The sequence below is a fragment of the Anarhichas minor genome, unplaced genomic scaffold (genome assembly GCF_050575085.1).
Source record: "Anarhichas minor isolate MPS153535 unplaced genomic scaffold, ASM5057508v1 ptg000055l, whole genome shotgun sequence".
Taxonomy (NCBI): Eukaryota; Metazoa; Chordata; class Actinopteri; order Perciformes; family Anarhichadidae; genus Anarhichas; species Anarhichas minor.
The window spans coordinates 1,811,084-1,834,050 of record NW_027466501.1 but is presented as its reverse complement, the minus strand read 5'-3'; the positions used below and the strand labels follow the sequence as shown (position 1 = coordinate 1,834,050).

The 22,967-nt window shown below is 44.1% G+C and overlaps 54 non-coding genes across 54 annotated transcripts; all 54 read left to right on the top strand.

Annotated features, from left to right (window-relative positions):
* Positions 1-147: 147 nt before the first annotated feature.
* Positions 148-219, top strand: trnac-gca (transfer RNA cysteine (anticodon GCA)). The gene has a single exon. It is a non-coding gene; the product is annotated as a tRNA-Cys (tRNA).
* A 281-nt stretch (positions 220-500) lies between these two features.
* trnac-gca (transfer RNA cysteine (anticodon GCA)) lies at positions 501-572 on the top strand. Its single transcript has one exon. It is a non-coding gene; the product is annotated as a tRNA-Cys (tRNA).
* Positions 573-868: 296 nt separating this feature from the next.
* Positions 869-940, top strand: trnac-gca (transfer RNA cysteine (anticodon GCA)). Its single transcript has one exon. It is a non-coding gene; the product is annotated as a tRNA-Cys (tRNA).
* Positions 941-1,589: 649 nt separating this feature from the next.
* On the top strand, positions 1,590-1,661 carry trnac-gca (transfer RNA cysteine (anticodon GCA)). Its single transcript has one exon. It is a non-coding gene; the product is annotated as a tRNA-Cys (tRNA).
* Positions 1,662-1,942: 281 nt separating this feature from the next.
* Positions 1,943-2,014, top strand: trnac-gca (transfer RNA cysteine (anticodon GCA)). The gene has a single exon. It is a non-coding gene; the product is annotated as a tRNA-Cys (tRNA).
* Positions 2,015-2,310: 296 nt separating this feature from the next.
* trnac-gca (transfer RNA cysteine (anticodon GCA)) lies at positions 2,311-2,382 on the top strand. The gene has a single exon. It is a non-coding gene; the product is annotated as a tRNA-Cys (tRNA).
* A 281-nt stretch (positions 2,383-2,663) lies between these two features.
* On the top strand, positions 2,664-2,735 carry trnac-gca (transfer RNA cysteine (anticodon GCA)). Its single transcript has one exon. It is a non-coding gene; the product is annotated as a tRNA-Cys (tRNA).
* Positions 2,736-3,031: 296 nt separating this feature from the next.
* On the top strand, positions 3,032-3,103 carry trnac-gca (transfer RNA cysteine (anticodon GCA)). The gene has a single exon. It is a non-coding gene; the product is annotated as a tRNA-Cys (tRNA).
* A 649-nt stretch (positions 3,104-3,752) lies between these two features.
* Positions 3,753-3,824, top strand: trnac-gca (transfer RNA cysteine (anticodon GCA)). The gene has a single exon. It is a non-coding gene; the product is annotated as a tRNA-Cys (tRNA).
* A 296-nt stretch (positions 3,825-4,120) lies between these two features.
* trnac-gca (transfer RNA cysteine (anticodon GCA)) lies at positions 4,121-4,192 on the top strand. The gene has a single exon. It is a non-coding gene; the product is annotated as a tRNA-Cys (tRNA).
* Positions 4,193-4,841: 649 nt separating this feature from the next.
* Positions 4,842-4,913, top strand: trnac-gca (transfer RNA cysteine (anticodon GCA)). Its single transcript has one exon. It is a non-coding gene; the product is annotated as a tRNA-Cys (tRNA).
* Positions 4,914-5,194: 281 nt separating this feature from the next.
* trnac-gca (transfer RNA cysteine (anticodon GCA)) lies at positions 5,195-5,266 on the top strand. Its single transcript has one exon. It is a non-coding gene; the product is annotated as a tRNA-Cys (tRNA).
* Positions 5,267-5,562: 296 nt separating this feature from the next.
* On the top strand, positions 5,563-5,634 carry trnac-gca (transfer RNA cysteine (anticodon GCA)). Its single transcript has one exon. It is a non-coding gene; the product is annotated as a tRNA-Cys (tRNA).
* Positions 5,635-5,861: 227 nt separating this feature from the next.
* On the top strand, positions 5,862-5,933 carry trnac-gca (transfer RNA cysteine (anticodon GCA)). Its single transcript has one exon. It is a non-coding gene; the product is annotated as a tRNA-Cys (tRNA).
* Positions 5,934-6,214: 281 nt separating this feature from the next.
* On the top strand, positions 6,215-6,286 carry trnac-gca (transfer RNA cysteine (anticodon GCA)). The gene has a single exon. It is a non-coding gene; the product is annotated as a tRNA-Cys (tRNA).
* Positions 6,287-6,582: 296 nt separating this feature from the next.
* trnas-gga (transfer RNA serine (anticodon GGA)) lies at positions 6,583-6,654 on the top strand. The gene has a single exon. It is a non-coding gene; the product is annotated as a tRNA-Ser (tRNA).
* Positions 6,655-6,950: 296 nt separating this feature from the next.
* On the top strand, positions 6,951-7,022 carry trnac-gca (transfer RNA cysteine (anticodon GCA)). Its single transcript has one exon. It is a non-coding gene; the product is annotated as a tRNA-Cys (tRNA).
* A 227-nt stretch (positions 7,023-7,249) lies between these two features.
* On the top strand, positions 7,250-7,321 carry trnac-gca (transfer RNA cysteine (anticodon GCA)). The gene has a single exon. It is a non-coding gene; the product is annotated as a tRNA-Cys (tRNA).
* A 281-nt stretch (positions 7,322-7,602) lies between these two features.
* On the top strand, positions 7,603-7,674 carry trnac-gca (transfer RNA cysteine (anticodon GCA)). Its single transcript has one exon. It is a non-coding gene; the product is annotated as a tRNA-Cys (tRNA).
* Positions 7,675-7,970: 296 nt separating this feature from the next.
* Positions 7,971-8,042, top strand: trnac-gca (transfer RNA cysteine (anticodon GCA)). Its single transcript has one exon. It is a non-coding gene; the product is annotated as a tRNA-Cys (tRNA).
* A 280-nt stretch (positions 8,043-8,322) lies between these two features.
* Positions 8,323-8,394, top strand: trnac-gca (transfer RNA cysteine (anticodon GCA)). Its single transcript has one exon. It is a non-coding gene; the product is annotated as a tRNA-Cys (tRNA).
* A 296-nt stretch (positions 8,395-8,690) lies between these two features.
* Positions 8,691-8,762, top strand: trnac-gca (transfer RNA cysteine (anticodon GCA)). Its single transcript has one exon. It is a non-coding gene; the product is annotated as a tRNA-Cys (tRNA).
* A 227-nt stretch (positions 8,763-8,989) lies between these two features.
* trnac-gca (transfer RNA cysteine (anticodon GCA)) lies at positions 8,990-9,061 on the top strand. The gene has a single exon. It is a non-coding gene; the product is annotated as a tRNA-Cys (tRNA).
* Positions 9,062-9,357: 296 nt separating this feature from the next.
* On the top strand, positions 9,358-9,429 carry trnac-gca (transfer RNA cysteine (anticodon GCA)). The gene has a single exon. It is a non-coding gene; the product is annotated as a tRNA-Cys (tRNA).
* Positions 9,430-9,709: 280 nt separating this feature from the next.
* trnac-gca (transfer RNA cysteine (anticodon GCA)) lies at positions 9,710-9,781 on the top strand. Its single transcript has one exon. It is a non-coding gene; the product is annotated as a tRNA-Cys (tRNA).
* Positions 9,782-10,008: 227 nt separating this feature from the next.
* Positions 10,009-10,080, top strand: trnac-gca (transfer RNA cysteine (anticodon GCA)). The gene has a single exon. It is a non-coding gene; the product is annotated as a tRNA-Cys (tRNA).
* A 281-nt stretch (positions 10,081-10,361) lies between these two features.
* Positions 10,362-10,433, top strand: trnac-gca (transfer RNA cysteine (anticodon GCA)). The gene has a single exon. It is a non-coding gene; the product is annotated as a tRNA-Cys (tRNA).
* A 296-nt stretch (positions 10,434-10,729) lies between these two features.
* trnac-gca (transfer RNA cysteine (anticodon GCA)) lies at positions 10,730-10,801 on the top strand. The gene has a single exon. It is a non-coding gene; the product is annotated as a tRNA-Cys (tRNA).
* A 280-nt stretch (positions 10,802-11,081) lies between these two features.
* Positions 11,082-11,153, top strand: trnac-gca (transfer RNA cysteine (anticodon GCA)). Its single transcript has one exon. It is a non-coding gene; the product is annotated as a tRNA-Cys (tRNA).
* A 296-nt stretch (positions 11,154-11,449) lies between these two features.
* trnac-gca (transfer RNA cysteine (anticodon GCA)) lies at positions 11,450-11,521 on the top strand. The gene has a single exon. It is a non-coding gene; the product is annotated as a tRNA-Cys (tRNA).
* A 649-nt stretch (positions 11,522-12,170) lies between these two features.
* On the top strand, positions 12,171-12,242 carry trnac-gca (transfer RNA cysteine (anticodon GCA)). The gene has a single exon. It is a non-coding gene; the product is annotated as a tRNA-Cys (tRNA).
* A 296-nt stretch (positions 12,243-12,538) lies between these two features.
* trnac-gca (transfer RNA cysteine (anticodon GCA)) lies at positions 12,539-12,610 on the top strand. The gene has a single exon. It is a non-coding gene; the product is annotated as a tRNA-Cys (tRNA).
* Positions 12,611-12,891: 281 nt separating this feature from the next.
* trnac-gca (transfer RNA cysteine (anticodon GCA)) lies at positions 12,892-12,963 on the top strand. The gene has a single exon. It is a non-coding gene; the product is annotated as a tRNA-Cys (tRNA).
* A 281-nt stretch (positions 12,964-13,244) lies between these two features.
* Positions 13,245-13,316, top strand: trnac-gca (transfer RNA cysteine (anticodon GCA)). The gene has a single exon. It is a non-coding gene; the product is annotated as a tRNA-Cys (tRNA).
* A 649-nt stretch (positions 13,317-13,965) lies between these two features.
* Positions 13,966-14,037, top strand: trnac-gca (transfer RNA cysteine (anticodon GCA)). The gene has a single exon. It is a non-coding gene; the product is annotated as a tRNA-Cys (tRNA).
* Positions 14,038-14,333: 296 nt separating this feature from the next.
* trnac-gca (transfer RNA cysteine (anticodon GCA)) lies at positions 14,334-14,405 on the top strand. Its single transcript has one exon. It is a non-coding gene; the product is annotated as a tRNA-Cys (tRNA).
* A 649-nt stretch (positions 14,406-15,054) lies between these two features.
* trnac-gca (transfer RNA cysteine (anticodon GCA)) lies at positions 15,055-15,126 on the top strand. The gene has a single exon. It is a non-coding gene; the product is annotated as a tRNA-Cys (tRNA).
* Positions 15,127-15,422: 296 nt separating this feature from the next.
* trnac-gca (transfer RNA cysteine (anticodon GCA)) lies at positions 15,423-15,494 on the top strand. The gene has a single exon. It is a non-coding gene; the product is annotated as a tRNA-Cys (tRNA).
* A 281-nt stretch (positions 15,495-15,775) lies between these two features.
* Positions 15,776-15,847, top strand: trnay-gua (transfer RNA tyrosine (anticodon GUA)). The gene has a single exon. It is a non-coding gene; the product is annotated as a tRNA-Tyr (tRNA).
* A 296-nt stretch (positions 15,848-16,143) lies between these two features.
* trnac-gca (transfer RNA cysteine (anticodon GCA)) lies at positions 16,144-16,215 on the top strand. Its single transcript has one exon. It is a non-coding gene; the product is annotated as a tRNA-Cys (tRNA).
* Positions 16,216-16,864: 649 nt separating this feature from the next.
* Positions 16,865-16,936, top strand: trnac-gca (transfer RNA cysteine (anticodon GCA)). The gene has a single exon. It is a non-coding gene; the product is annotated as a tRNA-Cys (tRNA).
* Positions 16,937-17,232: 296 nt separating this feature from the next.
* Positions 17,233-17,304, top strand: trnac-gca (transfer RNA cysteine (anticodon GCA)). Its single transcript has one exon. It is a non-coding gene; the product is annotated as a tRNA-Cys (tRNA).
* Positions 17,305-17,585: 281 nt separating this feature from the next.
* On the top strand, positions 17,586-17,657 carry trnay-gua (transfer RNA tyrosine (anticodon GUA)). Its single transcript has one exon. It is a non-coding gene; the product is annotated as a tRNA-Tyr (tRNA).
* Positions 17,658-17,953: 296 nt separating this feature from the next.
* Positions 17,954-18,025, top strand: trnac-gca (transfer RNA cysteine (anticodon GCA)). Its single transcript has one exon. It is a non-coding gene; the product is annotated as a tRNA-Cys (tRNA).
* A 649-nt stretch (positions 18,026-18,674) lies between these two features.
* On the top strand, positions 18,675-18,746 carry trnac-gca (transfer RNA cysteine (anticodon GCA)). The gene has a single exon. It is a non-coding gene; the product is annotated as a tRNA-Cys (tRNA).
* Positions 18,747-19,027: 281 nt separating this feature from the next.
* Positions 19,028-19,099, top strand: trnay-gua (transfer RNA tyrosine (anticodon GUA)). The gene has a single exon. It is a non-coding gene; the product is annotated as a tRNA-Tyr (tRNA).
* Positions 19,100-19,395: 296 nt separating this feature from the next.
* Positions 19,396-19,467, top strand: trnac-gca (transfer RNA cysteine (anticodon GCA)). Its single transcript has one exon. It is a non-coding gene; the product is annotated as a tRNA-Cys (tRNA).
* A 649-nt stretch (positions 19,468-20,116) lies between these two features.
* trnac-gca (transfer RNA cysteine (anticodon GCA)) lies at positions 20,117-20,188 on the top strand. The gene has a single exon. It is a non-coding gene; the product is annotated as a tRNA-Cys (tRNA).
* Positions 20,189-20,484: 296 nt separating this feature from the next.
* Positions 20,485-20,556, top strand: trnac-gca (transfer RNA cysteine (anticodon GCA)). The gene has a single exon. It is a non-coding gene; the product is annotated as a tRNA-Cys (tRNA).
* A 281-nt stretch (positions 20,557-20,837) lies between these two features.
* On the top strand, positions 20,838-20,909 carry trnay-gua (transfer RNA tyrosine (anticodon GUA)). Its single transcript has one exon. It is a non-coding gene; the product is annotated as a tRNA-Tyr (tRNA).
* A 296-nt stretch (positions 20,910-21,205) lies between these two features.
* Positions 21,206-21,277, top strand: trnac-gca (transfer RNA cysteine (anticodon GCA)). The gene has a single exon. It is a non-coding gene; the product is annotated as a tRNA-Cys (tRNA).
* A 649-nt stretch (positions 21,278-21,926) lies between these two features.
* On the top strand, positions 21,927-21,998 carry trnac-gca (transfer RNA cysteine (anticodon GCA)). Its single transcript has one exon. It is a non-coding gene; the product is annotated as a tRNA-Cys (tRNA).
* A 281-nt stretch (positions 21,999-22,279) lies between these two features.
* trnay-gua (transfer RNA tyrosine (anticodon GUA)) lies at positions 22,280-22,351 on the top strand. Its single transcript has one exon. It is a non-coding gene; the product is annotated as a tRNA-Tyr (tRNA).
* A 296-nt stretch (positions 22,352-22,647) lies between these two features.
* On the top strand, positions 22,648-22,719 carry trnac-gca (transfer RNA cysteine (anticodon GCA)). Its single transcript has one exon. It is a non-coding gene; the product is annotated as a tRNA-Cys (tRNA).
* Positions 22,720-22,967: the final 248 nt, after the last annotated feature.

Sequence of the window (22,967 nt, the reverse complement as noted above, 5' to 3'; positions counted from 1 at the left end):
TTTACCACATTGCAGGTCAAAGGTGGCTGCAATGACAGTCTACTCTGTCAACATTCCATTCCATCGCAGTTGCAGACTGCCTCCAGCAGAGCCACCCGTCTGTCGTCCAACAGAGTGGCCAGCAGACTGAACTTATCAGAACTAGTTGGGGGTATAGCTCAGTGGTAGAGCATTTGACTGCAGATCAAGAGGTCCCCAGTTCAACTCTGGGTGCCCCCTCTACAGATATTAGAAGTTTCAGAAGCACTAGTCTTTATGGAAGTGGTTGATTCCCTGTTTCAACATGTTCAAAAAGGAAAACAATATTCCCCTAAGCTTTTATTCTAGCTGTTTTATGTTGGACAAAAACAACTTTTACCACATTGCAGGCCAAAAGTGGTTGCAATGACAGTTTACGCCATCACCAGTACATTCCACCGCAGGTGCAGACTGCCTCCAGCAGAGCCACCCGTCTGTAGTCCAACAGAGTGGCCCGCAGACTGAACATTTCAAAAACAATTGGGGGTATAGCTCAGTGGTAGAGCATTTGACTGCAGATCAAGAGGTCCCCAGTTCAACTCTGGGTGCCCCCTCTACAGATATTAGAAGTTTCAGAAGCACTAGTCTTTATAAAAGTGGCTGATTCCCAGTTTCAAAAAGCTCATCTTTCCCTTGTTTAAAAAGGAAAACACTATTGCCTTAAGATTTTATTCTAGCTGTTTTATTTCGGACAAAAACAACTTTTACCACATTGCAGGTCAAAAGTGGCTGCAATGACAGTCTACTCTGTCAACATTCCATTCCATCGCAGTTGCAGACTGCCTCCAGCAGAGCCACCCGTCTGTAGTCCAACAGAGTGGCCAGCAGACTGAACTTATCAGAACTAGTTGGGGGTATAGCTCAGTGGTAGAGCATTTGACTGCAGATCAAGAGGTCCCCAGTTCAACTCTGGGTGCCCCCTCTACAGATATTAGAAGTTTCAGAAGCACTAGTCTTTATGGAAGTGGTTGATTCCCTGTTTCAACATGTTCAAAAAGGAAAACAATATTCCCCTAAGCTTTTATTCTAGCTGTTTTATGTTGGACAAAAACAACTTTTACCACATTGCAGGCCAAAAGTGGTTGCAATGACAGTTTACGCCATCACCAGTACATTCCACCGCAGGTGCAGACTTCCTCCAGCAGAGCCACCCATCTGTAGTCCAACAGAGTGGCCCACAGACTGAACTTATCAAAAATAATTGGGGGTATACCTCAGCGGTAGAGCATTTGACTGCAGATCAAGAGGTCCCCAGTTCAACTCTGGGTGCCCCCTCTTCAGATATGAGAAGTTTCAGAAGCACTAGTCTTTATAAAAGTGGCTGATACCCAGTTTCAAAAAGCTCATCTTTCCCTTGTTCAAAAAGGAAAACACTATTGCCTTAAGATTTTATTCTAGCTGTTTTATTTCGGACAAAAACAACTTTTACCACATTGCAGGTCAAAGGTGGCTGCAATGACAGTCTACTCTGTCAACATTCCATTCCATCGCAGTTGCAGACTGCCTCCAGCAGAGCCACCCGTCTGTCGTCCAACAGAGTGGCCAGCAGACTGAACTTATCAAAACTAGTTGGGGGTATAGCTCAGTGGTAGAGCATTTGACTGCAGATCAAGAGGTCCCCAGTTCAGCTCTGGGTGCCCCCTCTACAGATATTAGAAGTTTCAGAAGCACTAGTCTTTATGGAAGTGGTTGATTCCCTGTTTCAACATGTTCAAAAAGGAAAACAATATTCCCCTAAGCTTTTATTCTAGCTGTTTTATGTTGGACAAAAACAACTTTTACCACATTGCAGGACAAAAGTGGCTGCAATGACGGTTTACGCCATCACCAGTACATTCCACCGCAGGTGCAGACTTCCTCCAGCAGAGCCACCCATCTGTAGTCCAACAGAGTGGCCCACAGACTGAACTTATCAAAAATAATTGGGGGTATAGCTCAGTGGTAGAGCATTTGACTGCAGATCAAGAGGTCCCCAGTTCAACTCTGGGTGCCCCCTCTTCAGATATGAGAAGTTTCAGAAGCACTAGTCTTTATAAAAGTGGCTGATTCCCAGTTTCAAAAAGCTCATCTTTCCCTTGTTCAAAAAGGAAAACACTATTGCCTTAAGATTTTATTCTAGCTGTTTTATTTCGGACAAAAACAACTTTTACCACATTGCAGGTCAAAAGTGGCTGCAATGACAGTCTACTCTGTCAACATTCCATTCCATCGCAGTTGCAGACTGCCTCCAGCAGAGCCACCCGTCTGTAGTCCAACAGAGTGGCCCGCAGACTGAACATATCAAAAACAATTGGGGGTATAGCTCAGCGGTAGAGCATTTGACTGCAGATCAAGAGGTCCCCAGTTCAACTCTGGGTGCCCCCTCTACAGATATTAGAAGTTTCAGAAGCACTAGTCTTTATGGAAGTGGTTGATTCCCTGTTTCAACATGTTCAAAAAGGAAAACAATATTCCCCTAAGCTTTTATTCTAGCTGTTTTATGTTGGACAAAAACAACTTTTACCACATTGCAGGCCAAAAGTGGTTGCAATGACAGTTTACGCCATCACCAGTACATTCCACCGCAGGTGCAGACTGCCTCCAGCAGAGCCACCCGTCTGTAGTCCAACAGAGTGGCCCGCAGACTGAACATATCAAAAACAATTGGGGGTATAGCTCAGTGGTAGAGCATTTGACTGCAGATCAAGAGGTCCCCAGTTCAACTCTGGGTGCCCCCTCTACAGATATTAGAAGTTTCAGAAGCACTAGTCTTTATAAAAGTGGCTGATTCCCAGTTTCAAAAAGCTCATCTTTCCCTTGTTTAAAAAGGAAAACACTATTGCCTTAAGATTTTATTCTAGCTGTTTTATTTCGGACAAAAACAACTTTTACCACATTGCAGGTCAAAAGTGGCTGCAATGACAGTCTACTCTGTCAACATTCCATTCCATCGCAGTTGCAGACTGCCTCCAGCAGAGCCACCCGTCTGTAGTCCAACAGAGTGGCCCGCAGACTGAACATATCAAAAACAATTGGGGGTATAGCTCAGCGGTAGAGCATTTGACTGCAGATCAAGAGGTCCCCAGTTCAACTCTGGGTGCCCCCTCTACAGATATTAGAAGTTTCAGAAGCACTAGTCTTTATGGAAGTGGTTGATTCCCTGTTTCAACATGTTCAAAAAGGAAAACAATATTCCATTAAGCTTTTATTCTAGCTGTTTTATGTTGGACAAAAACAACTTTTACCACATTGCAGGCCAAAAGTGGCTGCAATGACAGTTTACGCCATCACCAGTACATTCCACCGCAGGTGCAGACTTCCTCCAGCAGAGCCACCCGTCTGTAGTCCAACAGAGTGGCCAGCAGACTGAACTTATCAAAACTAGTTGGGGGTATAGCTCAGTGGTAGAGCATTTGACTGCAGATCAAGAGGTCCGCAGTTCAACTCTGGGTGCCCCCTCTTCAGATATGAGAAGTTTCAGAAGCACTAGTCTTTATAAAAGTGGCTGATACCCAGTTTCAAAAATCTCATCTTTCCCTTGTTCAAAAAGGAAAACACTATTGCCTTAAGATTTTATTCTAGCTGTTTTATTTCGGACAAAAACAACTTTTACCACATTGCAGGTCAAAGGTGGCTGCAATGACAGTCTACTCTGTCAACATTCCATTCCATCGCAGTTGCAGACTGCCTCCAGCAGAGCCACCCGTCTGTAGTCCAACAGAGTGGCCAGCAGACTGAACTTATCGAAATTAGTTGGGGGTATAGCTCAGTGGTAGAGCATTTGACTGCAGATCAAGAGGTCCCCAGTTCAACTCTGGGTGCCCCCTCTTCAGATATGAGAAGTTTCAGAAGCACTAGTCTTTATAAAAGTGGCTGATACCCAGTTTCAAAAAGCTCATCTTTCCCTTGTTCAAAAAGGAAAACACTATTGCCTTAAGATTTTATTCTAGCTGTTTTATTTCGGACAAAAACAACTTTTACCACATTGCAGGTCAAAGGTGGCTGCAATGACAGTCTACTCTGTCAACATTCCATTCCATCGCAGTTGCAGACTGCCTCCAGCAGAGCCACCCGTCTGTCGTCCAACAGAGTGGCCAGCAGACTGAACTTATCAAAACTAGTTGGGGGTATAGCTCAGTGGTAGAGCATTTGACTGCAGATCAAGAGGTCCCCAGTTCAACTCTGGGTGCCCCCTCTACAGATATTAGAAGTTTCAGAAGCACTAGTCTTTATGGAAGTGGTTGATTCCCTGTTTCAACATGTTCAAAAAGGAAAACAATATTCCCCTAAGCTTTTATTCTAGCTGTTTTATGTTGGACAAAAACAACTTTTACCACATTGCAGGCCAAAAGTGGTTGCAATGACAGTTTACGCCATCACCAGTACATTCCACCGCAGGTGCAGACTTCCTCCAGCAGAGCCACCCATCTGTAGTCCAACAGAGTGGCCCACAGACTGAACTTATCAAAAATAATTGGGGGTATACCTCAGCGGTAGAGCATTTGACTGCAGATCAAGAGGTCCCCAGTTCAACTCTGGGTGCCCCCTCTTCAGATATGAGAAGTTTCAGAAGCACTAGTCTTTATAAAAGTGGCTGATACCCAGTTTCAAAAAGCTCATCTTTCCCTTGTTCAAAAAGGAAAACACTATTGCCTTAAGATTTTATTCTAGCTGTTTTATTTCGGACAAAAACAACTTTTACCACATTGCAGGTCAAAGGTGGCTGCAATGACAGTCTACTCTGTCAACATTCCATTCCATCGCAGTTGCAGACTGCCTCCAGCAGAGCCACCCGTCTGTAGTCCAACAGAGTGGCCCGCAGACTGAACATATCTAAAACAATTGGGGGTATAGCTCAGCGGTAGAGCATTTGACTGCAGATCAAGAGGTCCCCAGTTCAACTCTGGGTGCCCCCTCTACAGATATTAGAAGTTTCAGAAGCACTAGTCTTTATGGAAGTGGTTGATTCCCTGTTTCAACATGTTCAAAAAGGAAAACAATATTCCATTAAGCTTTTATTCTAGCTGTTTTATGTTGGACAAAAACAACTTTTACCACATTGCAGGCCAAAAGTGGCTGCAATGACAGTTTACGCCATCACCAGTACATTCCACCGCAGGTGCAGACTTCCTCCAGCAGAGCCACCCGTCTGTAGTCCAACAGAGTGGCCAGCAGACTGAACTTATCAAAACTAGTTGGGGGTATAGCTCATTGGTAGAGCATTTGACTGCAGATCAAGAGGTCCCCAGTTCAACTCTGGGTGCCCCCTCTTCAGATATGAGAAGTTTCAGAAGCACTAGTCTTTATAAAAGTGGCTGATACCCAGTTTCAAAAAGCTCATCTTTCCCTTGTTCAAAAAGGAAAACACTATTGCCTTAAGATTTTATTCTAGCTGTTTTATTTCGGACAAAAACAACTTTTACCACATTGCAGGTCAAAGGTGGCTGCAATGACAGTCTACTCTGTCAACATTCCATTCCATCGCAGTTGCAGACTGCCTCCAGCAGAGCCACCCGTCTGTAGTCCAACAGAGTGGCCAGCAGACTGAACTTATCAAAACTAGTTGGGGGTATAGCTCAGTGGTAGAGCATTTGACTGCAGATCAAGAGGTCCCCAATTCAACTCTGGGTGCCCCCTCTTCAGATATGAGAAGTTTCAGAAGCACTAGTCTTTATAAAAGTGGCTGATACCCAGTTTCAAAAAGCTCATCTTTCCCTTGTTCAAAAAGGAAAACACTATTGCCTTAAGATTTTATTCTAGCTGTTTTATTTCGGACAAAAACAACTTTTACCACATTGCAGGTCAAAGGTGGCTGTCTGTAGTCCAACAGAGTGGCCCGCAGACTGAACATATCAAAAAGAATTGGGGGTATAGCTCAGCGGTAGAGCATTTGACTGCAGATCAAGAGGTCCCCAGTTCAACTCTGGGTGCCCCCTCTACAGATATTAGAAGTTTCAGAAGCACTAGTCTTTATGGAAGTGGTTGATTCCCTGTTTCAACATGTTCAAAAAGGAAAACAATATTCCATTAAGCTTTTATTCTAGCTGTTTTATGTTGGACAAAAACAACTTTTACCACATTGCAGGCCAAAAGTGGCTGCAATGACAGTTTACGCCATCACCAGTACATTCCACCGCAGGTGCAGACTTCCTCCAGCAGAGCCACCCGTCTGTAGTCCAACAGAGTGGCCAGCAGACTGAACTTATCAAAACTAGTTGGGGGTATAGCTCATTGGTAGAGCATTTGACTGCAGATCAAGAGGTCCCCAGTTCAACTCTGGGTGCCCCCTCTTCAGATATGAGAAGTTTCAGAAGCACTAGTCTTTATAAAAGTGGCTGATACCCAGTTTCAAAAAGCTCATCTTTCCCTTGTTCAAAAAGGAAAACACTATTGCCTTAAGATTTTATTCTAGCTGTTTTATTTCGGACAAAAACAACTTTTACCACATTGCAGGTCAAAGGTGGCTGCAATGACAGTCTACTCTGTCAACATTCCATTCCATCGCAGTTGCAGACTGCCTCCAGCAGAGCCACCCGTCTGTAGTCCAACAGAGTGGCCAGCAGACTGAACTTATCAAAACTAGTTGGGGGTATAGCTCAGTGGTAGAGCATTTGACTGGAGATCAAGAGGTCCCCAGTTCAACTCTGGGTGCCCCCTCTTCAGATATGAGAAGTTTCAGAAGCACTAGTCTTTATAAAAGTGGCTGATACCCAGTTTCAAAAAGCTCATCTTTCCCTTGTTCAAAAAGGAAAACACTATTGCCTTAAGATTTTATTCTAGCTGTTTTATTTCGGACAAAAACAACTTTTACCACATTGCAGGTCAAAAGTGGCTGCAATGACAGTCTACTCTGTCAACATTCCATTCCATCGCAGTTGCAGACTGCCTCCAGCAGAGCCACCTGTCTGTCGTCCAACAGAGTGGCCAGCAGACTGAACTTATCAAAACTAGTTGGGGGTATAGCTCATTGGTAGAGCATTTGACTGCAGATCAAGAGGTCCCCAGTTCAACTCTGGGTGCCCCCTCTTCAGATATGAGAAGTTTCAGAAGCACTAGTCTTTATAAAAGTGGCTGATACCCAGTTTCAAAAAGCTCATCTTTCCCTTGTTCAAAAAGGAAAACACTATTGCCTTAAGATTTTATTCTAGCTGTTTTATTTCGGACAAAAACAACTTTTACCACATTGCAGGTCAAAGGTGGCTGTCTGTAGTCCAACAGAGTGGCCCGCAGACTGAACATATCAAAAAGAATTGGGGGTATAGCTCAGCGGTAGAGCATTTGACTGCAGATCAAGAGGTCCCCAGTTCAACTCTGGGTGCCCCCTCTACAGATATTAGAAGTTTCAGAAGCACTAGTCTTTATGGAAGTGGTTGATTCCCTGTTTCAACATGTTCAAAAAGGAAAACAATATTCCATTAAGCTTTTATTCTAGCTGTTTTATGTTGGACAAAAACAACTTTTACCACATTGCAGGCCAAAAGTGGCTGCAATGACAGTTTACGCCATCACCAGTACATTCCACCGCAGGTGCAGACTTCCTCCAGCAGAGCCACCCGTCTGTAGTCCAACAGAGTGGCCAGCAGACTGAACTTATCAAAACTAGTTGGGGGTATAGCTCAGTGGTAGAGCATTTGACTGCAGATCAAGAGGTCCCCAGTTCAGCTCTGGGTGCCCCCTCTTCAGATATGAGAAGTTTCAGAAGCACTAGTCTTTATAAAAGTGGCTGATACCCAGTTTCAAAAATCTCATCTTTCCCTTGTTCAAAAAGGAAAACACTATTGCCTTAAGATTTTATTCTAGCTGTTTTATTTCGGACAAAAACAACTTTTACCACATTGCAGGTCAAAGGTGGCTGCAATGACAGTCTACTCTGTCAACATTCCATTCCATCGCAGTTGCAGACTGCCTCCAGCAGAGCCACCCGTCTGTAGTCCAACAGAGTGGCCAGCAGACTGAACTTATCAAAACTAGTTGGGGGTATAGCTCAGTGGTAGAGCATTTGACTGCAGATCAAGAGGTCTCCAGTTCAACTCTGGGTGCCCCCTCAGAGATATGAGAAGTTTCAGAAGCACTAGTCTTTATGGAAGTGGTTGATTCCCTGTTTCAACATGTTCAAAAAGGAAAACAATATTCCATTAAGCTTTTATTCTAGCTGTTTTATGTTGGACAAAAACAACTTTTACCACATTGCAGGCCAAAAGTGGCTGCAATGACAGTTTACGCCATCACCAGTACATTCCACCGCAGGTGCAGACTTCCTCCAGCAGAGCCACCCGTCTGTAGTCCAACAGAGTGGCCAGCAGACTGAACTTATCAAAACTAGTTGGGGGTATAGCTCAGTGGTAGAGCATTTGACTGCAGATCAAGAGGTCCCCAGTTCAACTCTGGGTGCCCCCTCTTCAGATATGAGAAGTTTCAGAAGCACTAGTCTTTATAAAAGTGGCTGATACCCAGTTTCAAAAATCTCATCTTTCCCTTGTTCAAAAAGGAAAACACTATTGCCTTAAGATTTTATTCTAGCTGTTTTATTTCGGACAAAAACAACTTTTACCACATTGCAGGTCAAAGGTGGCTGCAATGACAGTCTACTCTGTCAACATTCCATTCCATCGCAGTTGCAGACTGCCTCCAGCAGAGCCACCCGTCTGTAGTCCAACAGAGTGGCCAGCAGACTGAACTTATCAAAACTAGTTGGGGGTATAGCTCAGTGGTAGAGCATTTGACTGCAGATCAAGAGGTCCCCAGTTCAACTCTGGGTGCCCCCTCTTCAGATATGAGAAGTTTCAGAAGCACTAGTCTTTATAAAAGTGGCTGATACCCAGTTTCAAAAAGCTCATCTTTCCCTTGTTCAAAAAGGAAAACACTATTGCCTTACGATTTTATTCTAGCTGTTTTATTTCGGACAAAAACAACTTTTACCACATTGCAGGTCAAAGGTGGCTGTCTGTAGTCCAACAGAGTGGCCCGCAGACTGAACATATCAAAAAGAATTGGGGGTATAGCTCAGCGGTAGAGCATTTGACTGCAGATCAAGAGGTCCCCAGTTCAACTCTGGGTGCCCCCTCTTCAGATATGAGAAGTTTCAGAAGCACTAGTCTTTATAAAAGTGGCTGATACCCAGTTTCAAAAATCTCATCTTTCCCTTGTTCAAAAAGGAAAACACTATTGCCTTAAGATTTTATTCTAGCTGTTTTATTTCGGACAAAAACAACTTTTACCACATTGCAGGTCAAAGGTGGCTGCAATGACAGTCTACTCTGTCAACATTCCATTCCATCGCAGTTGCAGACTGCCTCCAGCAGAGCCACCCGTCTGTAGTCCAATAGAGTGGCCAGCAGACTGAACTTATCAAAACTAGTTGGGGGTATAGCTCAGTGGTAGAGCATTTGACTGCAGATCAAGAGGTCCCCAGTTCAACTCTGGGTGCCCCCTCTGAGATATGAGAAGTTTCAGAAGCACTAGTCTTTATGGAAGTGGTTGATTCCCTGTTTCAACATGTTCAAAAAGGAAAACAATATTCCATTAAGCTTTTATTCTAGCTGTTTTATGTTGGACAAAAACAACTTTTACCACATTGCAGGCCAAAAGTGGCTGCAATGACAGTTTACGCCATCACCAGTACATTCCACCGCAGGTGCAGACTTCCTCCAGCAGAGCCACCCGTCTGTAGTCCAACAGAGTGGCCAGCAGACTGAACTTATCAAAACTAGTTGGGGGTATAGCTCAGTGGTAGAGCATTTGACTGCAGATCAAGAGGTCCCCAGTTCAACTCTGGGTGCCCCCTCTTCAGATATGAGAAGTTTCAGAAGCACTAGTCTTTATAAAAGTGGCTGATACCCAGTTTCAAAAAGCTCATCTTTCCCTTGTTCAAAAAGGAAAACACTATTGCCTTAAGATTTTATTCTAGCTGTTTTATTTCGGACAAAAACAACTTTTACCACATTGCAGGTCAAAGGTGGCTGTCTGTAGTCCAACAGAGTGGCCCGCAGACTGAACATATCAAAAAGAATTGGGGGTATAGCTCAGCGGTAGAGCATTTGACTGCAGATCAAGAGGTCCCCAGTTCAACTCTGGGTGCCCCCTCTACAGATATTAGAAGTTTCAGAAGCACTAGTCTTTATGGAAGTGGTTGATTCCCTGTTTCAACATGTTCAAAAAGGAAAACAATATTCCATTAAGCTTTTATTCTAGCTGTTTTATGTTGGACAAAAACAACTTTTACCACATTGCAGGCCAAAAGTGGCTGCAATGACAGTTTACGCCATCACCAGTACATTCCACCGCAGGTGCAGACTTCCTCCAGCAGAGCCACCCGTCTGTAGTCCAACAGAGTGGCCAGCAGACTGAACTTATCAAAACTAGTTGGGGGTATAGCTCAGTGGTAGAGCATTTGACTGCAGATCAAGAGGTCCCCAGTTCAACTCTGGGTGCCCCCTCTTCAGATATGAGAAGTTTCAGAAGCACTAGTCTTTATAAAAGTGGCTGATACCCAGTTTCAAAAATCTCATCTTTCGCTTGTTCAAAAAGGAAAACACTATTGCCTTAAGATTTTATTCTAGCTGTTTTATTTCGGACAAAAACAACTTTTACCACATTGCAGGTCAAAGGTGGCTGCAATGACAGTCTACTCTGTCAACATTCCATTCCATCGCAGTTGCAGACTGCCTCCAGCAGAGCCACCCGTCTGTAGTCCAACAGAGTGGCCAGCAGACTGAACTTATCAAAACTAGTTGGGGGTATAGCTCAGTGGTAGAGCATTTGACTGCAGATCAAGAGGTCCCCAGTTCAACTCTGGGTGCCCCCTCTGAGATATGAGAAGTTTCAGAAGCACTAGTCTTTATGGAAGTGGTTGATTCCCTGTTTCAACATGTTCAAAAAGGAAAACAATATTCCATTAAGCTTTTATTCTAGCTGTTTTATGTTGGACAAAAACAACTTTTACCACATTGCAGGACAAAAGTGGCTGCAATGACGGTTTACGCCATCACCAGTACATTCCACCGCAGGTGCAGACTTCCTCCAGCAGAGCCACCCATCTGTAGTCCAACAGAGTGGCCCACAGACTGAACTTATCAAAAATAATTGGGGGTATAGCTCAGTGGTAGAGCATTTGACTGCAGATCAAGAGGTCCCCAGTTCAACTCTGGGTGCCCCCTCTTCAGATATGAGAAGTTTCAGAAGCACTAGTCTTTATAAAAGTGGCTGATTCCCAGTTTCAAAATGCTCATCTTTCCCTTGTTCAAAAAGGAAAACACTATTGCCTTAAGATTTTATTCTAGCTGTTTTATTTCGGACAAAAACAACTTTTACCACATTGCAGGTCAAAAGTGGCTGCAATGACAGTCTACTCTGTCAACATTCCATTCCATCGCAGTTGCAGACTGCCTCCAGCAGAGCCACCCGTCTGTAGTCCAACAGAGTGGCCCGCAGACTGAACATATCAAAAACAATTGGGGGTATAGCTCAGCGGTAGAGCATTTGACTGCAGATCAAGAGGTCCCCAGTTCAACTCTGGGTGCCCCCTCTACAGATATTAGAAGTTTCAGAAGCACTAGTCTTTATGGAAGTGGTTGATTCCCTGTTTCAACATGTTCAAAAAGGAAAACAATATTCCATTAAGCTTTTATTCTAGCTGTTTTATGTTGGACAAAAACAACTTTTACCACATTGCAGGCCAAAAGTGGCTGCAATGACAGTTTACGCCATCACCAGTACATTCCACCGCAGGTGCAGACTTCCTCCAGCAGAGCCACCCGTCTGTAGTCCAACAGAGTGGCCAGCAGACTGAACTTATCAAAACTAGTTGGGGGTATAGCTCAGTGGTAGAGCATTTGACTGCAGATCAAGAGGTCCGCAGTTCAACTCTGGGTGCCCCCTCTTCAGATATGAGAAGTTTCAGAAGCACTAGTCTTTATAAAAGTGGCTGATAGCCAGTTTCAAAAATCTCATCTTTCCCTTGTTCAAAAAGGAAAACACTATTGCCTTAAGATTTTATTCTAGCTGTTTTATTTCGGACAAAAACAACTTTTACCACATTGCAGGTCAAAGGTGGCTGCAATGACAGTCTACTCTGTCAACATTCCATTCCATCGCAGTTGCAGACTGCCTCCAGCAGAGCCACCCGTCTGTAGTCCAACAGAGTGGCCAGCAGACTGAACTTATCAAAACTAGTTGGGGGTATAGCTCAGTGGTAGAGCATTTGACTGCAGATCAAGAGGTCCCCAGTTCAACTCTGGGTGCCCCCTCTTCAGATATGAGAAGTTTCAGAAGCACTAGTCTTTATAAAAGTGGCTGATACCCAGTTTCAAAAAGCTCATCTTTCCCTTGTTCAAAAAGGAAAACACTATTGCCTTAAGATTTTATTCTAGCTGTTTTATTTCGGACAAAAACAACTTTTACCACATTGCAGGTCAAAGGTGGCTGCAATGACAGTCTACTCTGTCAACATTCCATTCCATCGCAGTTGCAGACTGCCTCCAGCAGAGCCACCCGTCTGTAGTCCAACAGAGTGGCCCGCAGACTGAACATATCAAAAAGAATTGGGGGTATAGCTCAGCGGTAGAGCATTTGACTGCAGATCAAGAGGTCCCCAGTTCAACTCTGGGTGCCCCCTCTACAAATATTAGAAGTTTCAGAAGCACTAGTCTTTATGGAAGTGGTTGATTCCCTGTTTCAACATGTTCAAAAAGGAAAACAATATTCCCCTAAGCTTTTATTCTAGCTGTTTTATGTTGGACAAAAACAACTTTTACCACATTGCAGGACAAAAGTGGCTGCAATGACGGTTTACGCCATCACCAGTACATTCCACCGCAGGTGCAGACTTCCTCCAGCAGAGCCACCCATCTGTAGTCCAACAGAGTGGCCCGCAGACTGAACATATCAAAAAGAATTGGGGGTATAGCTCAGCGGTAGAGCATTTGACTGCAGATCAAGAGGTCCCCAGTTCAACTCTGGGTGCCCCCTCTACAGATATTAGAAGTTTCAGAAGCACTAGTCTTTATGGAAGTGGTTGATTCCCTGTTTCAACATGTTCAAAAAGGAAAACAATATTCCATTAAGCTTTTATTCTAGCTGTTTTATGTTGGACAAAAACAACTTTTACCACATTGCAGGCCAAAAGTGGCTGCAATGACAGTTTACGCCATCACCAGTACATTCCACCGCAGGTGCAGACTTCCTCCAGCAGAGCCACCCGTCTGTAGTCCAACAGAGTGGCCAGCAGACTGAACTTATCAAAACTAGTTGGGGGTATAGCTCAGTGGTAGAGCATTTGACTGCAGATCAAGAGGTCCCCAGTTCAACTCTGGGTGCCCCCTCTTCAGATATGAGAAGTTTCAGAAGCACTAGTCTTTATAAAAGTGGCTGATACCCAGTTTCAAAAAGCTCATCTTTCCCTTGTTCAAAAAGGAAAACACTATTGCCTTAAGACTTTATTCTAGTTGTTTTATTTCGGACAAAAACAACTTTTACCACATTGCAGGTCAAAGGTGGCTGCAATGACGGTCTACTCTGTCAACATTCCATTCCATCGCAGTTGCAGACTGCCTCCAGCAGAGCCACCCGTCTGTCGTCCAACAGAGTGGCCAGCAGACTGAACTTATCAAAACTAGTTGGGGGTATAGCTCAGTGGTAGAGCATTTGACTGCAGATCAAGAGGTCCCCAGTTTAGCTCTGGATGCCCCCTCTACAGATATTAGAAGTTTCAGAAGCACTAGTCTTTATGGAAGTGGTTGATTCCCTGTTTCAACATGTTCAAAAAGGAAAACAATATTCCCCTAAGCTTTTATTCTAGCTGTTTTATGTTGGACAAAAACAACTTTTACCACATTGCAGGACAAAAGTGGCTGCAATGACGGTTTACGCCATCACCAGTACATTCCACCGCAGGTGCAGACTTCCTCCAGCAGAGCCACCCATCTGTAGTCCAACAGAGTGGCCCACAGACTGAACTTATCAAAAATAATTGGGGGTATAGCTCAGTGGTAGAGCATTTGACTGCAGATCAAGAGGTCCCCAGTTCAACTCTGGGTGCCCCCTCTTCAGATATGAGAAGTTTCAGAAGCACTAGTCTTTATAAAAGTGGCTGATTCCCAGTTTCAAAATGCTCATCTTTCCCTTGTTCAAAAAGGAAAACACTATTGCCTTAAGATTTTATTCTAGCTGTTTTATTTCGGACAAAAACAACTTTTACCACATTGCAGGTCAAAAGTGGCTGCAATGACAGTCTACTCTGTCAACATTCCATTCCATCGCAGTTGCAGACTGCCTCCAGCAGAGCCACCCGTCTGTAGTCCAACAGAGTGGCCCGCAGACTGAACATATCAAAAACAATTGGGGGTATAGCTCAGCGGTAGAGCATTTGACTGCAGATCAAGAGGTCCCCAGTTCAACTCTGGGTGCCCCCTCTACAGATATTAGAAGTTTCAGAAGCACTAGTCTTTATGGAAGTGGTTGATTCCCTGTTTCAACATGTTCAAAAAGGAAAACAATATTCCATTAAGCTTTTATTCTAGCTGTTTTATGTTGGACAAAAACAACTTTTACCACATTGCAGGCCAAAAGTGGCTGCAATGACAGTTTACGCCATCACCAGTACATTCCACCGCAGGTGCAGACTTCCTCCAGCAGAGCCACCCGTCTGTAGTCCAACAGAGTGGCCAGCAGACTGAACTTATCAAAACTAGTTGGGGGTATAGCTCAGTGGTAGAGCATTTGACTGCAGATCAAGAGGTCCGCAGTTCAACTCTGGGTGCCCCCTCTTCAGATATGAGAAGTTTCAGAAGCACTAGTCTTTATAAAAGTGGCTGATACCCAGTTTCAAAAATCTCATCTTTCCCTTGTTCAAAAAGGAAAACACTATTGCCTTAAGATTTTATTCTAGCTGTTTTATTTCGGACAAAAACAACTTTTACCACATTGCAGGTCAAAGGTGGCTGCAATGACAGTCTACTCTGTCAACATTCCATTCCATCGCAGTTGCAGACTGCCTCCAGCAGAGCCACCCGTCTGTAGTCCAACAGAGTGGCCAGCAGACTGAACTTATCAAAACTAGTTGGGGGTATAGCTCAGTGGTAGAGCATTTGACTGCAGATCAAGAGGTCCCCAGTTCAACTCTGGGTGCCCCCTCTTCAGATATGAGAAGTTTCAGAAGCACTAGTCTTTATAAAAGTGGCTGATACCCAGTTTCAAAAAGCTCATCTTTCCCTTGTTCAAAAAGGAAAACACTATTGCCTTAAGATTTTATTCTAGCTGTTTTATTTCGGACAAAAACAACTTTTACCACATTGCAGGTCAAAGGTGGCTGCAATGACAGTCTACTCTGTCAACATTCCATTCCATCGCAGTTGCAGACTGCCTCCAGCAGAGCCACCCGTCTGTAGTCCAACAGAGTGGCCCGCAGACTGAACATATCAAAAAGAATTGGGGGTATAGCTCAGCGGTAGAGCATTTGACTGCAGATCAAGAGGTCCCCAGTTCAACTCTGGGTGCCCCCTCTACAAATATTAGAAGTTTCAGAAGCACTAGTCTTTATGGAAGTGGTTGATTCCCTGTTTCAACATGTTCAAAAAGGAAAACAATATTCCCCTAAGCTTTTATTCTAGCTGTTTTATGTTGGACAAAAACAACTTTTACCACATTGCAGGACAAAAGTGGCTGCAATGACGGTTTACGCCATCACCAGTACATTCCACCGCAGGTGCAGACTTCCTCCAGCAGAGCCACCCATCTGTAGTCCAACAGAGTGGCCCACAGACTGAACTTATCAAAAATAATTGGGGGTATAGCTCAGTGGTAGAGCATTTGACTGTAGATCAAGAGGTCCCCAGTTCAACTCTGGGTGCCCCCTCTTCAGATATGAGAAGTTTCAGAAGCACTAGTCTTTATAAAAGTGGCTGATTCCCAGTTTCAAAATGCTCATCTTTCCCTTGTTCAAAAAGGAAAACACTATTGCCTTAAGATTTTATTCTAGCTGTTTTATTTCGGACAAAAACAACTTTTACCACATTGCAGGTCAAAAGTGGCTGCAATGACAGTCTACTCTGTCAACATTCCATTCCATCGCAGTTGCAGACTGCCTCCAGCAGAGCCACCCGTCTGTAGTCCAACAGAGTGGCCCGCAGACTGAACATATCAAAAACAATTGGGGGTATAGCTCAGCGGTAGAGCATTTGACTGCAGATCAAGAGGTCCCCAGTTCAACTCTGGGTGCCCCCTCTACAGATATTAGAAGTTTCAGAAGCACTAGTCTTTATGGAAGTGGTTGATTCCCTGTTTCAACATGTTCAAAAAGGAAAACAATATTCCATTAAGCTTTTATTCTAGCTGTTTTATGTTGGACAAAAACAACTTTTACCACATTGCAGGCCAAAAGTGGCTGCAATGACAGTTTACGCCATCACCAGTACATTCCACCGCAGGTGCAGACTTCCTCCAGCAGAGCCACCCGTCTGTAGTCCAACAGAGTGGCCAGCAGACTGAACTTATCAAAACTAGTTGGGGGTATAGCTCAGTGGTAGAGCATTTGACTGCAGATCAAGAGGTCCGCAGTTCAACTCTGGGTGCCCCCTCTTCAGATATGAGAAGTTTCAGAAGCACTAGTCTTTATAAAAGTGGCTGATACCCAGTTTCAAAAATCTCATCTTTCCCTTGTTCAAAAAGGAAAACACTATTGCCTTAAGATTTTATTCTAGCTGTTTTATTTCGGACAAAAACAACTTTTACCACATTGCAGGTCAAAGGTGGCTGCAATGACAGTCTACTCTGTCAACATTCCATTCCATCGCAGTTGCAGACTGCCTCCAGCAGAGCCACCCGTCTGTAGTCCAACAGAGTGGCCAGCAGACTGAACTTATCAAAACTAGTTGGGGGTATAGCTCAGTGGTAGAGCATTTGACTGCAGATCAAGAGGTCCCCAGTTCAACTCTGGGTGCCCCCTCTTCAGATATGAGAAGTTTCAGAAGCACTAGTCTTTATAAAAGTGGCTGATACCCAGTTTCAAAAAGCTCATCTTTCCCTTGTTCAAAAAGGAAAACACTATTGCCTTAAGATTTTATTCTAGCTGTTTTATTTCGGACAAAAACAACTTTTACCACATTGCAGGTCAAAGGTGGCTGCAATGACAGTCTACTCTGTCAACATTCCATTCCATCGCAGTTGCAGACTGCCTCCAGCAGAGCCACCCGTCTGTAGTCCAACAGAGTGGCCCGCAGACTGAACATATCAAAAAGAATTGGGGGTATAGCTCAGCGGTAGAGCATTTGACTGCAGATCAAGAGGTCCCCAGTTCAACTCTGGGTGCCCCCTCTACAAATATTAGAAGTTTCAGAAGCACTAGTCTTTATGGAAGTGGTTGATTCCCTGTTTCAACATGTTCAAAAAGGAAAACAATATTCCCCTAAGCTTTTATTCTAGCTGTTTTATGTTGGACAAAAACAACTTTTACCACATTGCAGGACAAAAGTGGCTGCAATGACGGTTTACGCCATCACCAGTACATTCCACCGCAGGTGCAGACTTCCTCCAGCAGAGCCACCCATCTGTAGTCCAACAGAGTGGCCCACAGACTGAACTTATCAAAAATAATTGGGGGTATAGCTCAGTGGTAGAGCATTTGACTGTAGATCAAGAGGTCCCCAGTTCAACTCTGGGTGCCCCCTCTTCAGATATGAGAAGTTTCAGAAGCACTAGTCTTTATAAAAGTGGCTGATTCCCAGTTTCAAAATGCTTATCTTTCCCTTGTTCAAAAAGGAAAACACTATTGCCTTAAGATTTTATTCTAGCTGTTTTATTTCGGACAAAAACAACTTTTACCACATTGCAGGTCAAAAGTGGCTGCAATGACAGTCTACTCTGTCAACATTCCATTCCATCGCAGTTGCAGACTGCCTCCAGCAGAGCCACCCGTCTGTAGTCCAACAGAGTGGCCCGCAGACTGAACATATCAAAAACAATTGGGGGTATAGCTCAGCGGTAGAGCATTTGACTGCAGATCAAGAGGTCCCCAGTTCAACTCTGGGTGCCCCCTCTACAGATATTAGAAGTTTCAGAAGCACTAGTCTTTATGGAAGTGGTTGATTCCCTGTTTCAACATGTTCAAAAAGGAAAACAATATTCCATTAAGCTTTTATTCTAGCTGTTTTATGTTGGACAAAAACAACTTTTACCACATTGCAGGCCAAAAGTGGCTGCAATGACAGTTTACGCCATCACCAGTACATTCCACCGCAGGTGCAGACTTCCTCCAGCAGAGCCACCCGTCTGTAGTCCAACAGAGTGGCCAGCAGACTGAACTTATCAAAACTAGTTGGGGGTATAGCTCAGTGGTAGAGCATTTGACTGCAGATCAAGAGGTCCGCAGTTCAACTCTGGGTGCCCCCTCTTCAGATATGAGAAGTTTCAGAAGCACTAGTCTTTATAAAAGTGGCTGATTCCCAGTTTCAAAAAGCTCATCTTTCACTTGTTCAAAAAGGAAAACACTATTGCCTTAAGATTTTATTCTAGCTGTTTTATTTCGGACAAAAACAACTTTTACCACATTGCAGGTCAAAGGTGGCTGCAATGACAGTCTACTCTGTCAACATTCCATTCCATCGCAGTTGCAGACTGCCTCCAGCAGAGCCACCCGTCTGTAGTCCAACAGAGTGGCCCGCAGACTGAACATATCAAAAAGAATTGGGGGTATAGCTCAGCGGTAGAGCATTTGACTGCAGATCAAGAGGTCCCCAGTTCAACTCTGGGTGCCCCCTCTACAAATATTAGAAGTTTCAGAAGCACTAGTCTTTATGGAAGTGGTTGATTCCCTGTTTCAACATGTTCAAAAAGGAAAACAATATTCCCCTAAGCTTTTATTCTAGCTGTTTTATGTTGGACAAAAACAACTTTTACCACATTGCAGGACAAAAGTGGCTGCAATGACGGTTTACGCCATCACCAGTACATTCCACCGCAGGTGCAGACTTCCTCCAGCAGAGCCACCCATCTGTAGTCCAACAGAGTGGCCCACAGACTGAACTTATCAAAAATAATTGGGGGTATAGCTCAGTGGTAGAGCATTTGACTGTAGATCAAGAGGTCCCCAGTTCAACTCTGGGTGCCCCCTCTTCAGATATGAGAAGTTTCAGAAGCACTAGTCTTTATAAAAGTGGCTGATTCCCAGTTTCAAAATGCTTATCTTTCCCTTGTTCAAAAAGGAAAACACTATTGCCTTAAGATTTTATTCTAGCTGTTTTATTTCGGACAAAAACAACTTTTACCACATTGCAGGTCAAAAGTGGCTGCAATGACAGTCTACTCTGTCAACATTCCATTCCATCGCAGTTGCAGACTGCCTCCAGCAGAGCCACCCGTCTGTAGTCCAACAGAGTGGCCCGCAGACTGAACATATCAAAAACAATTGGGGGTATAGCTCAGCGGTAGAGCATTTGACTGCAGATCAAGAGGTCCCCAGTTCAACTCTGGGTGCCCCCTCTACAGATATTAGAAGTTTCAGAAGCACTAGTCTTTATGGAAGTGGTTGATTCCCTGTTTCAACATGTTCAAAAAGGAAAACAATATTCCATTAAGCTTTTATTCTAGCTGTTTTATGTTGGACAAAAACAACTTTTACCACATTGCAGGCCAAAAGTGGCTGCAATGACAGTTTACGCCATCACCAGTACATTCCACCGCAGGTGCAGACTTCCTCCAGCAGAGCCACCCGTCTGTAGTCCAACAGAGTGGCCAGCAGACTGAACTTATCAAAACTAGTTGGGGGTATAGCTCAGTGGTAGAGCATTTGACTGCAGATCAAGAGGTCCGCAGTTCAACTCTGGGTGCCCCCTCTTCAGATATGAGAAGTTTCAGAAGCACTAGTCTTTATAAAAGTGGCTGATACCCAGTTTCAAAAATCTCATCTTTCCCTTGTTCAAAAAGGAAAACACTATTGCCTTAAGATTTTATTCTAGCTGTTTTATTTCGGACAAAAACAACTTTTACCACATTGCAGGTCAAAGGTGGCTGCAATGACAGTCTACTCTGTCAACATTCCATTCCATCGCAGTTGCAGACTGCCTCCAGCAGAGCCACCCGTCTGTAGTCCAACAGAGTGGCCAGCAGACTGAACTTATCAAAACTAGTTGGGGGTATAGCTCAGTGGTAGAGCATTTGACTGCAGATCAAGAGGTCCCCAGTTCAACTCTGGGTGCCCCCTCTTCAGATATGAGAAGTTTCAGAAGCACTAGTCTTTATAAAAGTGGCTGATACCCAGTTTCAAAAAGCTCATCTTTCCCTTGTTCAAAAAGGAAAACACTATTGCCTTAAGATTTTATTCTAGCTGTTTTATTTCGGACAAAAACAACTTTTACCACATTGCAGGTCAAAGGTGGCTGCAATGACAGTCTACTCTGTCAACATTCCATTCCATCGCAGTTGCAGACTGCCTCCAGCAGAGCCACCCGTCTGTAGTCCAACAGAGTGGCCCGCAGACTGAACATATCAAAAAGAATTGGGGGTATAGCTCAGCGGTAGAGCATTTGACTGCAGATCAAGAGGTCCCCAGTTCAACTCTGGGTGCCCCCTCTACAAATATTAGAAGTTTCAGAAGCACTAGTCTTTATGGAAGTGGTTGATTCCCTGTTTCAACATGTTCAAAAAGGAAAACAATATTCCCCTAAGCTTTTATTCTAGCTGTTTTATGTTGGACAAAAACAACTTTTACCACATTGCAGGACAAAAGTGGCTGCAATGACGGTTTACGCCATCACCAGTACATTCCACCGCAGGTGCAGACTTCCTCCAGCAGAGCCACCCATCTGTAGTCCAACAGAGTGGCCCACAGACTGAACTTATCAAAAATAATTGGGGGTATAGCTCAGTGGTAGAGCATTTGACTGTAGATCAAGAGGTCCCCAGTTCAACTCTGGGTGCCCCCTCTTCAGATATGAGAAGTTTCAGAAGCACTAGTCTTTATAAAAGTGGCTGATTCCCAGTTTCAAAATGCTTATCTTTCCCTTGTTCAAAAAGGAAAACACTATTGCCTTAAGATTTTATTCTAGCTGTTTTATTTCGGACAAAAACAACTTTTACCACATTGCAGGTCAAAAGTGGCTGCAATGACAGTCTACTCTGTCAACATTCCATTCCATCGCAGTTGCAGACTGCCTCCAGCAGAGCCACCCGTCTGTAGTCCAACAGAGTGGCCCGCAGACTGAACATATCAAAAACAATTGGGGGTATAGCTCAGCGGTAGAGCATTTGACTGCAGATCAAGAGGTCCCCAGTTCAACTCTGGGTGCCCCCTCTACAGATATTAGAAGTTTCAGAAGCACTAGTCTTTATGGAAGTGGTTGATTCCCTGTTTCAACATGTTCAAAAAGGAAAACAATATTCCATTAAGCTTTTATTCTAGCTGTTTTATGTTGGACAAAAACAACTTTTACCACATTGCAGGCCAAAAGTGGCTGCAATGACAGTTTACGCCATCACCAGTACATTCCACCGCAGGTGCAGACTTCCTCCAGCAGAGCCACCCGTCTGTAGTCCAACAGAGTGGCCAGCAGACTGAACTTATCAAAACTAGTTGGGGGTATAGCTCAGTGGTAGAGCATTTGACTGCAGATCAAGAGGTCCGCAGTTCAACTCTGGGTGCCCCCTCTTCAGATATGAGAAGTTTCAGAAGCACTAGTCTTTATAAAAGTGGCTGATTCCCAGTTTCAAAAAGCTCATCTTTCACTTGTTCAAAAAGGAAAACACTATTGCCTTAAGATTTTATTCTAGCTGTTTTATTTCGGACAAAAACAACTTTTACCACATTGCAGGTCAAAGGTGGCTGCAATGACAGTCTACTCTGTCAACATTCCATTCCATCGCAGTTGCAGACTGCCTCCAGCAGAGCCACCCGTCTGTAGTCCAACAGAGTGGCCCGCAGACTGAACATATCAAAAAGAATTGGGGGTATAGCTCAGCGGTAGAGCATTTGACTGCAGATCAAGAGGTCCCCAGTTCAACTCTGGGTGCCCCCTCTACAAATATTAGAAGTTTCAGAAGCACTAGTCTTTATGGAAGTGGTTGATTCCCTGTTTCAACATGTTCAAAAAGGAAAACAATATTCCCCTAAGCTTTTATTCTAGCTGTTTTATGTTGGACAAAAACAACTTTTACCACATTGCAGGACAAAAGTGGCTGCAATGACGGTTTACGCCATCACCAGTACATTCCACCGCAGGTGCAGACTTCCTCCAGCAGAGCCACCCATCTGTAGTCCAACAGAGTGGCCCACAGACTGAACTTATCAAAAATAATTGGGGGTATAGCTCAGTGGTAGAGCATTTGACTGTAGATCAAGAGGTCCCCAGTTCAACTCTGGGTGCCCCCTCTTCAGATATGAGAAGTTTCAGAAGCACTAGTCTTTATAAAAGTGGCTGATTCCCAGTTTCAAAATGCTTATCTTTCCCTTGTTCAAAAAGGAAAACACTATTGCCTTAAGATTTTATTCTAGCTGTTTTATTTCGGACAAAAACAACTTTTACCACATTGCAGGTCAAAAGTGGCTGCAATGACAGTCTACTCTGTCAACATTCCATTCCATCGCAGTTGCAGACTGCCTCCAGCAGAGCCACCCGTCTGTAGTCCAACAGAGTGGCCCGCAGACTGAACATATCAAAAACAATTGGGGGTATAGCTCAGCGGTAGAGCATTTGACTGCAGATCAAGAGGTCCCCAGTTCAACTCTGGGTGCCCCCTCTACAGATATTAGAAGTTTCAGAAGCACTAGTCTTTATGGAAGTGGTTGATTCCCTGTTTCAACATGTTCAAAAAGGAAAACAATATTCCATTAAGCTTTTATTCTAGCTGTTTTATGTTGGAGAAAAACAACTTTTACCACATTGCAGGCCAAAAGTGGCTGCAATGACAGTTTACGCCATCACCAGTACATTCCACCGCAGGTGCAGACTTCCTCCAGCAGAGCCACCCGTCTGTAGTCCAACAGA